This window comes from Rattus norvegicus, chromosome 19 (assembly GCF_021556685.1).
Source record: "Rattus norvegicus strain SHRSP/BbbUtx chromosome 19, alternate assembly SHRSP_T2T, whole genome shotgun sequence".
Lineage (NCBI taxonomy): Eukaryota > Metazoa > Chordata > Mammalia > Rodentia > Muridae > Rattus > Rattus norvegicus.
In genome coordinates, this window is record NC_141552.1 from 16,291,249 (window position 1) to 16,308,416 (window position 17,168).

A 17,168-nucleotide genomic window follows, 5' to 3' on the forward strand; every position below is an offset into this window, starting at 1 on the left:
AACCAGCACAGAAACCCACCCTTCATTCAAAGCATCATCTACCAATTCTTGAATTTTTACCATTCTCTACCAACCAGTCTTTCATTCAGGAAAGGTAGAAAAGAACTGGAAATGATATTTGTATTCTAAGGACCTCGATCTGTCTTTCCTTAGGTCCACGTTAAGAACAAATGAAATGGGTATCACCATCTGAACAACTTAGTATCACCTACTCAGCATTTCTAGCCTAATCCTGTGCCTATGGCAATCTCAAGCTTCCCTGAGTGTTGCTGCCCCAGCAAGAAGAATGAAGTTCTATGGTCAATCCCCAGTGAACCTTTCAAGGGGTTAGAAGAAAGCCATCAGAGATACTGCACTTCTTTGTCCTTAGATTAAATCAAGATGATACAACGTGAATCTATTGGGCTATTCAACCATACATCTTCCTCACAACCCCACCTATCTGAGGTCATTGCTTGGCAGAATTCATGCCCCACCATCCTAGATATTTCTTGATTCATTGCTGCCAAGGGCCAGGTTTCCTGAGTTTTGTTTTTTATAGAATTGGGTGTAGTCAATCATAGTTGCCCTCTGTAAGAAATGACAAATATCTATAATAACTGAATATTCTGAAGGTTTTTATACTGGTTTTATTATACATATAACTGTGAAACGGAAAACATACATATTTGATCAATGAAATGAGTAAGATTGATTTAATGAACAGAAAAATGGATGGTACTTCAAAACTTCCATGATTACATATTATCTATTTAATTCCCTCCACAATAGCAAGAAACGAACATTATTATTTACTTAAACCGAGAAAATATTAATTGTTTGGCCTGCTTTTCTGAGCTTCCTTAAGGTATAGTTAATTGACAGAGCTGTGGTTTAAAATTAGGGTCCATATTCTTCTGTTTTAAATGTGTGCCTTTTCTTTCTATTTTTTTCTCCATCTTTATTAAATTGGGTATATCTTATTTACATTTCAATTGTTATTACCTTTCTGGGTTTCCAGGCAAACATCCCCCTAACCCCTCCCCCTCCCCTTCTCTATTGGTGTCCCCTCCTCATCCTCCCACCATTACCACCCTCCCCCCCCAACAAGCCCCTTCACTGGGGGTTCACTCTTGGCAGGACCAAGGGCTTCCCTTTTATTTCTAGTGGGTGCTGCTCTCCCTGCTCCCTGGGAAGTGGATGGGGGGAAGGCCCGGGCCTGAGGTGAGTTGGAACTGGGGTAGAAAGGCATAGGGCCTCCTAGGTGAGAATGCCAAACCACCACTGCTGCTGCAGCCACCATGGAGAAGCCTTTGTTCCTGCTGCAGGGAGGAGAGTCTGGTGCCCACAAGATGGCTGAAGGGGAGCTGAGAGTGGACAGCTTCATCACCCGCCTGCTGGAGGTATGAGGATATCGTCCGGGAAAAATTGTGCAGATGACTGGAGCAGAAGTCCGAGGGCTGTGTATCATGTCTCGTGAAATCTTTCTTAGCCAGCCAACAGCTGTGAACACAGGTTTCTTTTGGAGAGCAGGCCTGTGCAGGCCCAGAACCTAGGTGGGACAGTTCAAGCTACCCTTTTTCCATGGCCAATCTCAGATCATATTCAGAAAGTATTTCTTGGGCTAAAGAGATGGCTTAGTGGTTAAGAGCACTGACAGCTCTTCCAGAGGTCCTGAGTTCAAATCCCAGCAACCACATGGTGGCTCACAACCATCTGTAATGAGATCTGATGCCCTCTTCTGGTGTGTCTGAAGACAGTCACGGTGTACTTGTATATGATAAATAAATAAATAAATCTTTAAAAAAAAGAGTATTTCTTCCAGGTGATGGATTTTCAATTTATGGAATTGAACTAACTTACTCATGGTGGAAGTGACACAGAGAGTTAAAGTACAGAAGGAATAATCCAGAATGTCCACCAAAAGTTGCTGTCACACCAGGGCTTTTAAAAGCTCAGCTGCTAGAGAAGCAATGTAGTCTTTGGTTATTCTCAAGCTTAGGTCTTCTAGTCATTATAAGCTGACCATGACACAAAAAGAGTCATCTATATCAAAATAGAGAAGAGTAACTAGATTCACACCACACTATCACATTACTACTGTATTTGAGGTTCTCAGTTAATATCTAAGAACCTGGAAGAGGCCTGGGTCTTGCTACACAAACTCATGATTTATGTCCCCATTGTCAGCTGAGATTCTTCATGCAGCCTGGGGTCAAGGAGGTCATCCCACAAAGCACAAAACACCCATCTCAGATAAACATGTATGGTTTACTGAATCCAAAACATCCATGAATTTCAGGACACAATTAAATGTTGAAACCTAAGGATAATAGATAGAGAAGAGAATTAAGATTTCTAGTTCATAGATCCAGTAAACACCTTCAACAAATCATAGCAGCAAACTTTCATAAGGTAAAGAAAGAAAAGGCAATAAAGGTACAACAAGCCTACAGAACATCAAACTACTTGTACCAGAAAAATTCCTCCATTCACATAATAATTTAAACGCTAAATGCACAGATCAAGAAAGAACATTAAAAGGGGTAAGGTATAAATATCTAGTAACAAATAAATTGAGACGTATCTGAATTACACCAGACTTCTCAACAGAGATTCTAAAAGTCAGAAAATCTTGGGCAGATGTAATACAGACACAGGCTCCTATATCCAGCATAATCATCAATCACCATAAAAGGAGGAACCAGGATATTTCATGACAAAACCAAATTTAAAGAATTCTTTTCTGTAAGAAAGCACAACAGAGGCTAATAGGAGGAAAACTCCAAGACAATGAACTAAACTATACCCAAGAAAAACCAAGAAATTAATCTTCTCTCAATAATTTAAAAAAAGAGAAGCACACAAACATAATTTCACCTATAACCAGAAAAAGAAGAGAATGCAGCAAACATTGGCTTTAATATCTGAACAGATCTTCTTTCCCTAATCCCCAAGCTCCCAGGGGCCAAACTGCCAGCCAAAGTGTATGCAAGGATGCTCTATGGTTCAAGGTGAGGCCTGGAGCCCCACCAAAGGCAGATCCTAGAGATGTGAGGTGGGGATGGATATGTGTGGGTGCAGGAGCACTGTCACATAGGCAAAGCTGAGCAGAAACGGGATGTAAGGTTTGATGAGGGGAGTCTGGAAAGCAGGACAACAGTTGAAATGTAAATAAATAAAATAACCGATTAATAAAAAATAGCCAAAAATAAAATAACAAGTAAAAAGGTAAATGAAAATTAAACCAAACCAACCAACCAAACAAACAAAAATCCCTGTAGTGGATTGGCCTAATTCTGCTTGTATTTTAATGCTAATTTGTGGAACTCAGGACTGGTTAACCCCAAATAACTGACCCTGTTCCCAGTTAACTGTGATTATAAAGAAGCCAACAGCCAACAGCTGCACAGCAGAGAGATGGGGGAGGGGAGCTTTGAGGGCTTTGCTAGAGAGGATCATGAGGAGGGAAGAAGGAAGAAGAAGCTGCCAGAGAATAAAGGAAGAACATGTGTGATGGAGAGAAGAGAGGAAGAGGACAGCAGCCATGGTTAAGGGAGAGGAGAGCCTGGTCCTGAGGGCTGTCCAAGTGGAACAAAAACAGTCAAGATGCTACACAGCCTGTAAGAGTTGAGCGTTATTGTTTGGAAAGTAGATCTGATACCATGGAGGGCAGGCAGCTGCCCAGCTACTGTGCTGACGAATGCATACTAAAAATAAATTTAACAAAGTATGAGTAACCAGTAAGACAGCTCTGTAGAGGATCCTAAAAGGAATACTTTAGTTTGAAGGGAAGGACAAAATACCAGAGAACACAGGGGATAAATTAATAAAACTAGGAAAGTTAATCAAAGAAGACTGGGAAAACCACAAAAATTAACAAAATGACAAAATTTAATACATAGGTTTAAATAATAATTACATATCACAAAACTCAATATCTAGGGTGGTGGGGCATGAATTCTGCCATGGTCTGAACTCAGAAAGGTGGGGTTGGGAGAAACATGTCTGGTTAAATAGTCCACCCACATTGTGTCAATGTGATTTAATCTAAGGACAAAGAAGTGGAGCATCTCTCATGGTTTTCTTCTAACCCCTTGAAAGGATCACTGGGGTGTGGCCTCAGTACTTCATACTTCTTGCTAGTTCAGCGAAACTCAGGGAAGCTTGAGATTGTCACAGCACAGTATTAGGCTAGATATACTGAGTAGATGATACTAAGTTGTTCAGATGGTGATATCCATTTGCATGTGTTCTTAATGTGGACCTAAGGAAAGAGAGATCAAGGTCCTTAGAATAGAAGGAACATTCCCAGTCCTTTTCTACCATTCCAGACTGAAAGGCTGGTAGGGAGAAAGTGGTAAATAATAAAGAATTAATAGATGATGCTTTGAATGAAGGGTTGGTTTTTGTGCTGGTTTTAGACAGGGTCTCAAGTATCCCATGTTGCCCTCTCCCTGGCTGGCCCTGTTCACTTTGAACTCAGATAAACCTGCTTCCACTTTCCAATAGATAGTCTTACAAGAGGGGCCTCCGAGGTCTCTGAGGACAGCATTAGCCTTTGACAGTTGAGGTGTGTAACCCACAACTATAGTTTTAGCCACTTTGTTCCATGTCTACCAGCTATTTCAGATTGTTGCTGTTCTATGCCTGACAATCAAGGACACATAAAAATAACCTGATAGAGAGCAAGGACATGGTGATCACATCCTTGCCTCTGCTGTATGTTCTGGATGAGGTTTGTTAAAATTCCAATATTGCAAAAAGCTTTATATAGGGCCCATCACATTAAGGGTCACTATGCAGTGTTTCATCTAAAATGGCCTAATCAGAACTGACCGCCAGACAACACTTCCTGCGAAGTTCCTATGAGAAGCTTAAGTTTTTTGTGTTTTTTCTTCTTCCTTCCTTCCTTCCTTTCTTTCTTTCTTTCTTTCTTTCTTTCTTTCTTTCTTTCTTTCTTTCTTTCTTTCTTTCGCTTCATAGGTTTAGAAGAATGTATTTTGGGCCACGGATCTGCCCCTAGTATCTTAGCTATGGATGTGATCAATCAGTGTTAGTGTATGCATTCAATAAAATGTCCATTTTTGACTAAGGTAGATGCTTCTGTGTTTTGTGCGGTGACCCATTGTCAATGTGTAGTGAGTTGGGGCCCTGGGTATGGTCGCATACCCCCAGGACACAGGGGGTGCAGAGCAAAGGCATAAGAAACTGCACGCAGTTGTAAGCTTTATTAATCCTTATTAAGCTAAGAATATGCATTACTACAATTTTCATTGTGTCAAGATAACATAAGATCATTATTCCCAGGATACCAGGAACAATGAGGGAAGATTAAACAAAGAAAGACGAATAAACGAAAGCTTCTTCTAAAAATATTCATATAACAAATAACCTCTCTTATTATAATCAAAATATACTCACCATTACCAAGAGAGCGTTAGAACCACTTCCACAAAACGGGACACAGCAGAACATAATTTAAGGCCAAGTGAGAAAAACATTTTCTTCTCCAGGGCGGCATTCCAGCCCCTACTTGAATCTGGCACCAGGCCTTTCTTGACCCTGCCTGGGAGCTGCATCTCTATGTCTTAACAATTCCTTCTTTTTTCTTTTGTTTTAAAGTAACACTTTACATAACATAGCTAAAGGTCCTTGTAGGGGTTTAGTCATGTAAAAATAAAGCAACATAATACATAATGTACATAAGATTATGGCAAAACTAGCTCATCCCATGCTATGGAAAATCCTTTGAAGCCAAGCCTTGGGATCTAATCCTGTCAATTGATCAGCCAATAATTTCGCTATTCCATATCTTCTAGCTGTTTACCAAAAGACATTCGAACATCATATTTCAAGGCATTAATTACTTTTGAAGCACTTTCATTACCCTCTAAATAGGCTTGAATTAACTTCCAATCATGTTCTGTGTCATTATCCATATATTTACTAACAGAAAAGTAGTAGGATTTCATCATGATAAGCAATATAAGCCCGATAACTGGCATTGTCCGCAGCAGAAGAAACCATGAGTAAAACACACATTGCTAAGAATAAGTGCTCAGCCGTAAAGGACTTTCCTGAAGGAGACAAAATTATTCCTTTCAGTGCTTAATCGCTTCACCTGACCCCACATAGGTAATAGGGTTGTCACTACACGGATCCTTATCCATTGTTGTTTGTGGACACTAAGAGAAGCCAGGGCCTCAGTAATGGAGGACACCTCCTCATCTCCTGAGAACATCCATCAGGAGAAAATGTAGCTGGTTTAACTGGATTCCTTTGAGGGTAGGGAGCAGTTCTTATTATTCTGTGCTTGGATCCATCTCCCGGGTAACCAGAATAGTCTCCCATCCTGTAATGAGACAAAACCCTCTCCCCTATATACAATGATGTCCTTTCCTGCCATTCAGCATCCCAGGCAATTTTTATCCATACTGTCTTTTCCATGCCTTCTTGGGGGAAGTTCAACAAAGTGTCTATTGGCTCTTGATATAACTTCACCTTGTGGTAAATTAAGAAAATTAATAACGTATAATGCTTGTGCCAATATAGCCCTGGGACTGGTCTGCAAACTCCATTCAGGTTGCATAAGGCCATCTCTTTTCCCCCTTTTTAATTTTATAATTTGTCATTTCAGGGTATGGTGAATTCTTTCAACAAAAGCTTGTCCTTGTGTATTGTGTTCTGTACCAGTAATATGTACAATATGATATCGTTGACAAAATTGTTTATATTGATAAGAAATATATGTTGTCCATTATCAATTTTAATTTTAGAAGGCAGTCCCATAACAGCAAAAGTTTCCAATAGATGCTGTATAACATGAGCAGTGCGTACTCCTGGAAATGGTGTAGCCCACACAAATTTTGAAAAATTATCTATGCTTACATCTATATGTGAAAGGCGACCAAACTCAGAAATATGGGTTATATCGATCTGACACGATGTATTAAGTTGCATCCTTCTGGGATTAATTTGAGATGGAATACATTTTATACGTGAAGACTGACACATAGGCAATTAGCAATAATTTGTTTGGCTTGAGAATAGGGAATCTTATATTTAATATGTAAATATCCTGTATTGGCATGATTATGACTGTGTTCTTCTGGGGTAGCAAATGCCACTAATTGATCTACCATATGATTGCCAAGTGTTAAAGATTCTGGAAATTTTGAATGTGATCTAGTATGTGTAATGAATATTCTAGAGTTTCATAATAACAATAGTCCTTTAATATGTGAGAATAACATTTAATATAGGCTTAGATGTAGAAACAACAGCAGTCGCAATATTCTGTACTACTCCTACAACATAAGCGGACTCAGCTATAATATTTTTACATCATGAGTAAAATCCTGGAATACATTAATTACCGCTAATAATTCATTTTGTTGTACTGACCCAAAAGAAGATTCTTGTCCCCAAAATTAATCTTTGGTCCAATAAGCCATCTTGGTCTTAGAGCCATCTGTAAACACAGTAAGGGCTGATGGTAATGGATCAACAGAAATTAGTGTATTTATCAAATTTTTTTTGTTTTTTAAAGCAATCCCACAATTTACTATGGAGAGGATGAAATTCAACATTTCCAGTGTAAGAAATCATGGCTAATTGAAAAACCTCAGACATCTGCATTAAATATTCCCCTTTATCTTTGCTTAATGGGAAAACAATAGCAGCACAATCATATCCCCACAGAGTAACAGGTCTTTGTATGCCTTGCTGAATAATTAAAGAAATTTGTTCCTCATTAATTGTTAATGTTTGGTTAAAGTTTTATTTAATATAAACCCATTCTAAAGGCAACTCATCCTGAGCGAAAGTGCCTGTAGGATATTCAAGAGTATTTAAACATATAATTTAATAACTCTATCTGGATCAATACGTGCCAAATATGCATCTTTCCATTTTCAGAAAAGATACCCTTGCATGCCTTCATATAAGCATTAATATCCCCAGCCTCCTTTATAGGTAATAATGCTCTCCTGTACTCTTCATTAGCATTTTCAAAAGCAAGCATTTGCAGCAGTTGTCCTCCAGCTTCCTCTCCTACCATTGTTCTTTCCAATGTTAATTTTAATATACATAAAAACTTAATACATGGTTCATAGAAAGCTACTACCTTTTTCAACCAACCAGTATCATCCTTTATAATAAGTCGGTTGGGCCAAACCTTGAATCGATGCTGGCCTAATTATAGGAAAAGAAAAAGCAGGTGAATTCGTCATTATCATCCTGTGAATCTAATGGTCAACATGCCATCCTCGGGAAACGACTTAGAAAAACCTGCTTCAGGCAGTGGTGCAGAGGGCAAAACTTTTACTTTTGTTTTGTCTTAATGAAGCTCTAGCTTCTTGTTCTGTATTCGTTATTACCCTGTCTGCATTCATGGCCTTGAACACAGTAAAAATTACAGCCCAAAGAGACCAGAAATTGGAATCTTTTTGCCCTGCCTAACAGCCTTTTTCACCTTAACTTTCACTTTGACCCAGATATCAGAATCCCTGGAACCCTCGTCAGGGAACCATGGAGTTTACTCTTGCTGTCTCTAAACACTTTTCTAAACCAGACTGATAGACATGAATTCCCTGCACTCTTAAAGATGCTTAAGCATAGCGAGATGAAGAGAAGATTTATCTTGTCCCATTTCCTTGTAATAAAATGTACTTACCTTATCTGACTGTCCAGACTTACCTTCAGGGACCCTGTTCCAGTGCCATAGGTCGACGTCTAGGGTGTTGGGAGCCCTGCGTCCGGTCGCATTCCTTTCTGTGTTTCCCGATGCTCAGTGGCCATGCCACTCCAGCATGCTTTGAAATGAACCAGTCCGCAACCACCACCACCACCACCACCACCACCACCACCACCACCACCACCACCACTACCACCACCACCACCACCACCACCAGCACCACCACCAATTTGGTTTTGTAAATAAAGTTTTATTGACATCGCCATCCTCAGCATTTACATCCTGTTCAGTGCTGCTTCTGGCTACAGCTGCAGGGCTTAGGAGCCACAGAGCCCTTTAGGCTCCCAGAGCTGAGAGCATTGACCTTTTGCCTTGTTTGTGAAAGAGGTGACTGACCCCTGTGCTCGAGGTGGCCTTTCCGTGCCCCTTAACCCATAGCATAGGTCTCTGTGCCATCCTCTCCCTTTGCTGTGGTGTGCACTTCCTGGTACATTTCCGTTAGCTCTTGACATTTCCAGAGCATTGGGTCTTGCAAATTGAATTTGCATGGCACCAGGAATAGACCTGATAGCAGGGTGTGGGACACTCCCAATGGGGACCCTGCCCAGGATCCCCTTACTTTTCCAGTCAACTACCTGAACAGTGAGCCTTTGTGGGACAAGGTACTTCACGACATGACTTGACCTCTCTGCAGGGCACCCAATCCCTGTTTGGCTCAGATGTCCCCCAGAGAGGTTGTGTGAGTGTCCCCAGTAGAGGCAGCACTCTGTGTGGTGGCATTGACATGGCATCCAGGAAAGTCAAAACCAGAGAGACATGTCGGGCAGTTGGAAGCAGATGTCTGCGTCCATGGGGAGAAGGATGGACTAGACACTCCTGCAGGGGGTGAACTGAGAAGCACTTCCTTGGCTTTTTCACAACCATACATCCTGCATGCCATGCTGTGTACCCATGCTGAGCTGAAGCCCCAGGCTTTGAGTCTCCCACAGCTGCTGTGTCCTGGGGCCAGAGTAGGATTAAGCAGACTTCAGTAGGAGAAAGGTGAAAACCCTGGTTGCGGGGTGGGGATGGCACAGTCATAACACTCCTGCACATGAGGCCCCTGACTTAGAGCCGTATAGCAGCTGTGACAAGCCAGCTCTGGTGACACTCATCTGCAATCTCAGCCCATGGGGGGGTAGAGGCAGTAGGATCAGTTGTTTAATTATCCTTGGCTACACGGCAAGTTCGAGGCCAGCCTGGGCAACTTTGTCTATGAAAATAAGACAAAATGAGGTCTTGACTCTGCTCATCACAGTCTGTACCTGGCACAGTTGCCCCCACCAGGTAAGAAACCCCTCTGTCCAGAGGCCATAACTGCAGGAGACCCCTGGCCAAGTGTCTATACAGAGCCCTGTTTGACTGGACTGTGCTGAGGACCAACCACGCTCTCCTCAACAGGAAGGACAAGGGAGAGGCTGTTTCTGTGAGATTCCGGGCCCTGAGACGGCCATTATAAACCCTGTCCTTGGGAAAAGCCATGGAGACTGGGAACCCACGGGATCTCTGCAAACACCAGGGCTGGCAGAGGACTCTGATCCTCTACAGCAGCTGCTCTCAATCTGTGGGTTCTACATCAGCGCTCCTGCACACCAGACATTTACATTACAGTTCCTCACAGTAACAAAGTTACACTCATGAAGTAGCTCTCCAATAAGTTTATGTTGGGATGACAACGACATGAGAACTGAAATAAAGAGTCACAGTGTTAGGAAGGGTAAGAACCGCCATTCTATAGGAACCCAGGCATCTGCACTCGGTGTCTGGAAGTGTGGTAGGCTAGGCTTCACCCTCAGCGATGCCAGCATGTGGGCACCAAGCCTAGGTTCCACCCCAATGCTTACTGGATATGTGCAGGCCTGGTTCCATCAAGAAGTAATAAAGGAACCCTTGGCAAAAAAACACTGGGTACCAAACTGGTCAGGAAAACACACCCCCTCTGCTGCAACTTCTCTCAGGAGGGCTAGTCCTTCCAGGAGACCCCGACTATAACCACACCTTGTCTCCCAGTGCTTGCCCATTGGTGTCTTGGCCATATTCAGATTTGAGGACTTTGAACAGAATAGCTTCCAGCTGATTTGCATCAATGAATCCAACAAGTAGTTGCAGTTCTACTTCATCCAGAGCACCTTCAAGCTGGAGCAGGTGAGAGTGGACACCTATTCCCCAGCCCAGCCCAGCCATCACCCTGAATGTCAGCTGTGACCCTCAGTATCAGCAGGATGGGGCCTGGGCACCGTAGGTTCCCCAGGACCTAAAGCTATGTCCTTGAACTCAGTGCCATGCTCAGCCCTTCCAGCCTCTTTCAACCCTTCTGGATGCTTAACTGCTCCTGCAGCAAGGCAGCAGTGTGCATATTCTGTCACGTCATTTGTGTGTGTCTACAGGAGGTCAGAGCCTGTCCCCTCTGTTCATTTCTTTTGCTGTATTTGCCTTTCTGAGGAGGCAGCACCCACAGGTATGGGAGGCAGCCACATGCATATTCTGCAGCCATGTCTGATTCCTCTGAGCCTCAGTCCCACTTACAGACCTACCCTCCAACCTCCCCACTCCATGTCACCCCTGGGGCTCTGTAAACCTTCCTGCTTTCTGTCTTTATATAACTGGTGACACTGCAGCCCTCAGTGGTGTCATACAGTGTTAGTTTGTCTTTGCACTGCCTGGAGGTCTGACTTAGGAGAATGGCTACCATTCTCATTCCTGTTCAAGGGTCAGAATCTGAATTCTATGTAAGGCTGAATAATATTCCAGCACATGGCTGGACCATGTTGAATTTACACAGTCACCTATGGATCTTATATTTTGGCTTGTAAACACACACATATAAGACTCAAGTGACACCCAAGTGGAGAATTGCAGGAGTCCTCCATGGCTTTCTGAACCGTCTGAGAGACCATCCTGTCCACAGTGTATAGGGCACCATCTACTCATAGCTCACACAGCATGAGAAGATTAGGTAGGGTTAACCTGGCTTCTCTGTCTCCTACTTTCTCCCACACTAGCCCTAGCATCTTTCTGTATTGCAGTGAATGTTTAGAACCCAGGAGGATTCCAGCTTCCTTGCTCAAATATAGCAAGTTCCTTCTTGCCTGCTTTGAGACTGAGTCTCATGCAGCCCAGGCTGTCTCTGATCTCACCATTAGTTAAGATGGCCATGAACTCCTGGTTCTCATGCCTCAGACGTCTCTGAGTGCTGGGTGACAGGTATGCACCACTCTTAAGTCCTGCCACTGGGACAAGAGTGAGCAGAGCCAGCTCTGAAGCACACACTTTGCTGGTGTCAGTGATGACTGACTTATGATCCTGTCTTCCTTGCCCATGGCCCTTCTCCTTGGTGCATGCCATCCTTCCTCCCTGTGACTCATGGGGGACACCAAGCCTGAGGATGTCAGGAAGAAGTTTACTTACTTCACTGGGTTGGAGGCTGTTAGGTTCCTGCGTCAGTAGGTGAGATTCAAGCTAGAAGGTTTGTGGCATGAGAAACTGGAACAGAACTGGCATGGCAGGAACAATCGTCGCCTGGCTCTGAGAAGACCAGGTGGGCAGAAACTCATCGTTGGGCAGGTAGTGAGCTCAAGACCAGGCTGGGCATTGCTCAGCGCATGTGAACAGGTGTGCTTACATGGACATGTGTTTCCCCCACATGGTCACCACTTATCCAGGCATTATGAATACTCCAAGGAGCTTTTTATGTTTTAACATCGTGTGTGTTTGTGTGTCCATACATACATATACACACATACATTCGTACATATACACGAATACACGTACATGAAAACACATGCATATACATGACTATATACATTCATGCTCACACACACATATATACACACCTACATGCATACACACATACACACACACATACACACATACACACACATACAATACATATACACACATACAAATACACCTATACACACATATAGACAGACATATACACACATATACATATACACGTATACACATACATGCATATACACATTCATATCCACACGTACATACAGACATATACATATATACTCACATACATGTAAGCACATGAGTGGAAGCCAGAGGACAGCTTGGCCCTTGGTTCTCTCCTTTTTACCACGTGGGTCCTGGGGATTGAGTCAAGCTCATCAGACTTGACAGCAAGCCCCTTTAACTGTAGAGCCCTCTTGTTGGCTGCCAGTCACCTCTTTCCACAAATTCTATCGATGGTGGAATGTTTACAGTTGTTATTCTCATGATTCCCTCAGCAATAGCGCAGACATCATTTACACTGCATTAGGAGTTATAATTCATGTAGATGTCAGGAGAGCTGGAGGCGTGGATCAAGAAGAGAGCCCACTTTCAATGTCATTATGTGGTATTGCCTTAGGCCCTTTTATACACTCCCCTGGCTTTGTCTGAGTATATGTTTGATCTCTCTATGACTGTGCAAGGAAGTAAGAGCTAGGGCTGGGCCACAAAATAGGAAAGTACTTGTTCATCCAAAAACAAAAACAAAAAACAAACAAACAAACAAAAATAGCTCTAGGGTTAAATATTGGTGCTAGTACTGAAGTACACAGTCAGAAGGTATTTTTCTAAGTAAATAACACAATATTGGGGATGACAATATGATCAAATATCCTACAACATAAGTTTGCAATGTTACCTACATTTTATAAATCAAGTCTGACCACCGTTTTGGTTGTTTCCAATCCTGTCTGAGTGCATCATCACGGGAATCCCAAGGAAAATCAGAACTGGGTTCTTGAAGCTGTTGCACAGGGCCAGTATAGACCTAAATACTACAGAGGAAACCTTGATTCTTATCACAAGGTACCATTCACCATCCCTCTTGTCACATAACTTATGGCAAGATGTCACCCCTCCTGACCCTAGCTGCTTCTCCTAAATGCTGCTGAAGGGAAGATTTGGTGTCAAGGGGTCTGGATTCAAACCACAGGACACTGAATTCATTTAAATAGGTGTAGTTTATTAATGCACACACCAATACAGTTCAACCAGAGCAACAGCTCACAACTGTGTACTGGACATTGCTAGGCCCCGCTCATTGCAAAATCCACATGGGCTCATGCACAAGTGCTGGAAATGCTTCGGTCTATGGGCCCTGACTCAGGCCATTTTACACATAATTGTTCCTATTTTCCTTGAATCTATTGGGTCCTATGTGAAGAATACACTTGGGGAACTTGTTAAGATTAACAAACCTCATAACATACAGAACATAACAGGGTATGTGACCAGCACCACACAGTTCAACGTCAGAGTTTTTTGTTCTTTGTTAGTGTTTTTCTTGGCATCCATGATGTGGAGGCATATTACAGAACAATAGGAAAGAGCTGGCTGCTGTGTAACAAATTCGCTGCTATTAAGGTAGGTATGGGGGCAAGACCTCAGCAGTAGCCCTTAAGATGGGAAGGAGATGATGTGTTTGATACTGAAAGGAGCTGCCTCAGCTGCGTTTCTCTGCCTGCTCAGTGCCCATTCAACATCACTCTGTCCCTGAAGAGGAACTCAAGGTCTGCCCCCTGCTGCCTGTGAGCCAGGAAGAGGCACAGAAAGGCAAGGCCACAGCACTGGTTTCCAATCCCTCAGTAATGCTGGATTTCCAATAATGTACTTGTATACACAAATACAGTGTGGTAAGTTGCAATAGATACTAATCATTTCTCACATAGGGCAGCAGTTGATTGACTACAACTAATTCTATTAAAAAAAAGAAACCTGGCTCTTGTAGAAATATACAAAGAAATATCTAGGATGGTGGGGGATGAATTCTGCCCTGGACTGAACTCGTGGAAGTGGGGTTGGGAGAAAGATGCTGGTTAAATAGCCCACCAGGTTCACATTGTGTCAACTTGATTTAATCTAAGGACAAAGAAGTGGAGTATCTCTGATCGCTTTCTTCTAGTCCCTTTAAAGCATCACTGGGGTTTGAACTCAGAACTTCACACTTCTTGATGGGGCAACTACACTCAAGGAAGCTTAAGACTGTCATAGGCACAGTATTATGCTATATATACAGAGTAGATAATACTAAGATGTTCAGAGGGTGATGTCCATTTGTATGCACTCTTAATGTGGACCTAAAAAAAGAGAGATCAAGGTCCTTAAAATAGAAAGATCAGTTCCAGTTGTTTTCTACCATTCCAAACAGAACGACTGGTAGGGAGAGAATGGTAAATAATCGAGAATTCGTAGATGATGCTTTGAATGAAGTGTGGATTTCTGTGCTCATTTAAACAGGGTCTCAAGTATCACATGTTGCCCTCTACCTGGCTGGCCAGGATCACTTTGAGCTCAGATAAACCTTCTTTCACTTTGCAATAAATAGGCTTATAAGAGTGGCCTCCAAGGACTGTGCAGACAGCATTAGCCTTTCACAGTTGAGGTGTGTAACCCACAACTATAGTTTTACCCATGTTTTTCCATGTCTACCAGCTATTTCAGATTGTTGCTGTTATATGCCTGACAATCAAGGATGCAGAAAAATAACCTGATGCAGAGTAAGGACATGGTGATCACATGGTGCCTCTTCCGTACGTTCTGGATGAGGTTTGTTAAAATTCCAATATTGCAAAAAGCTTTATATAGGGCCCATCACATTAAGGGTCACTATGCACTGTTCTATCTAAAATGGCCTAATCAGAACTGACTCCCATATAACACTTCCTGCAATCCTCATATGAGAAGCTTGAGCTTTTAGTTTTGACTTTTTCTTTTCTCATTCTTTCTTATTTTTTGCTATATAAGTTGAGACAAAGATAGTTAAGGCCATGAATTTTCCCCCAAAATTTGAACTACGGATGTGATCAATCAGTGTTAGTGGGTGCATTCTATAAAGTATTCATTTTTGACTATGATAGATGCTTTTGTGTTTGGTGGGGTGGCCATTTCCCAGTGTACAGGTGCTGGGACCTTGCTCTATCCACTTAATGATGTGTATAGCCTCATTTTAGACGTTTCTGTGCCACCCTCTATATCTCTTGTGTATTTTATTTTTCTGATAAAAGCTCATGGTATATCTTACTCAGGCCTGTGAGCAGTGCTCCTTTGGTGACGTTGGTGCAACGAGCAGAACCCCACAAGCAGCATGAGGTTCCCTTCACTGGTGTTTCCAATATTGCACTTTCCTCTGCCAACTGGTCTCCACACATTTCCTAGCACCATAAAGACTTCAACTCCTTCTCCTAAGGAATTTTCTGGCAATTGTCGACTGCTAAGCACATGACTTCATGAGTGTTCCCCTAACACACGCCCATGTTGTAACCTACCATGCAGACTATTTCTTGATGTGATATAAAGCACCTGTACAGAATGAGACAGGAGAACTTTTGAGTGCATATTCAAGCTGGTATGAAATCTCAGGAAGTTTTAATGGCTAACATTGGTGAATGAGGACAATTTGAGTTAGGATGAGACATTTTGGGGCAAGATTTGACAGGAAACATTCATTTAGATGCTTAGGAATTACTAAGGTTTTTTATAATCAAGCCTTGAGGAAAATTTGGCTTTGGAAGCAGGAGATGCTCAGTGGCTCTGCCCCAGGAAAGGCTCCTGGAAAGGGCACCTCTGCTTATGCTCAGTACAGGGAGAACATTAGCAGGGAGGGAAAGTCTGCTCCCCATGACATCTGCTGTCCCTTCTTGGACATTCTATTGTCTCCTAGAGAGTTCTGGCATCCTCTGTGATGTCACCAGTGTTGTAGTGACAACCAGTGCCCTAGTTTCTCTCAGTCTGAGTCTGGCGGTTACTAGCTAAGACATGTTTTCCCGTCTTCGCAAGCGTTTTGGGAGGGGGAACGTCGATTGTGGAGAGACTAGAGTAAAGGAGTCTGGCCTTCCGTCTCAAAGTAATGATGGACAAAGACAGCACTTCTGGGGAATGTGGAGTAAGTTCTGGGCAGTATATTTTGAGCTTCCTGCCAGGGTGGCTGCAGGCTTAAGCTGACCTTTCTAGCAATGGGCCACAACAACTGGAGCATCTGAAAAGGAATTGAATTTCCATGAATATCACAATTCCTTAAAGTCAAGGATTTCAGAACTTTAGTTTCCCCATCCCCACTGGGAGGATATGGTAAGGCCAATGCTATTATACTGTGAACTTCTGGTCTTTACTTTTCAGTTCATTTGTTCTGTTACATTGATATGATAACACCATCAGTAGTCATGGAGGGTCCACCTTTTCTGAGTTTAGACAGGACAGCAATGTATTTCACTATCATTGCTTCTTTAAATACAGTGGGTATCTGACAGTAGTAACAGGGAGAGATTGTGCTCCAGGCAATAACCTTATGTTCTTAGACCTTCTCTGATTTCTTCTAACTGGCAGGGTCATTGTTTGCTTTATATATTAGAGGTTGTATGTTACAAAAATTTTTCTACAATACCAAAACTATTTGGAACGTGTAGACCAAGATTCAGCCTGTAACCTATTCGCACTTCTGGGGCATTTGGTATTT

General features: G+C 42.4%; 3 protein-coding genes across 7 annotated transcripts in view; 1 reads left to right on the plus strand and 2 right to left on the minus strand.

The window, feature by feature from the left end:
• Nucleotides 1-9,012, minus strand: part of LOC147998883 (disks large homolog 5-like) — a 46,489-nt gene extending 37,477 nt beyond the window's left edge. For 2 of the 5 annotated variants that reach the window (XM_087595879.1, XM_087595876.1), the window contains exon 1: nucleotides 8,680-8,859. The gene's annotated coding sequence lies outside the window, so the exon portion shown is untranslated. Of the gene's footprint in view, nucleotides 1-7,386; nucleotides 7,454-8,107; nucleotides 8,176-8,679 lie in introns of all 5 variants that reach the window. The other 3 variants (XM_087595877.1, XM_087595875.1, XM_087595880.1) reach the window with 3 other exon arrangements.
• LOC147998880 (disks large homolog 5-like) overlaps nucleotides 1-17,168 on the plus strand; it is a 115,540-nt gene that overhangs the window by 95,125 nt on the left and 3,247 nt on the right. The window lies entirely within an intron of this gene.
• Nucleotides 1-17,168, minus strand: part of LOC134483477 (disks large homolog 5-like) — a 74,223-nt gene that overhangs the window by 6,969 nt on the left and 50,086 nt on the right. The window lies entirely within an intron of this gene.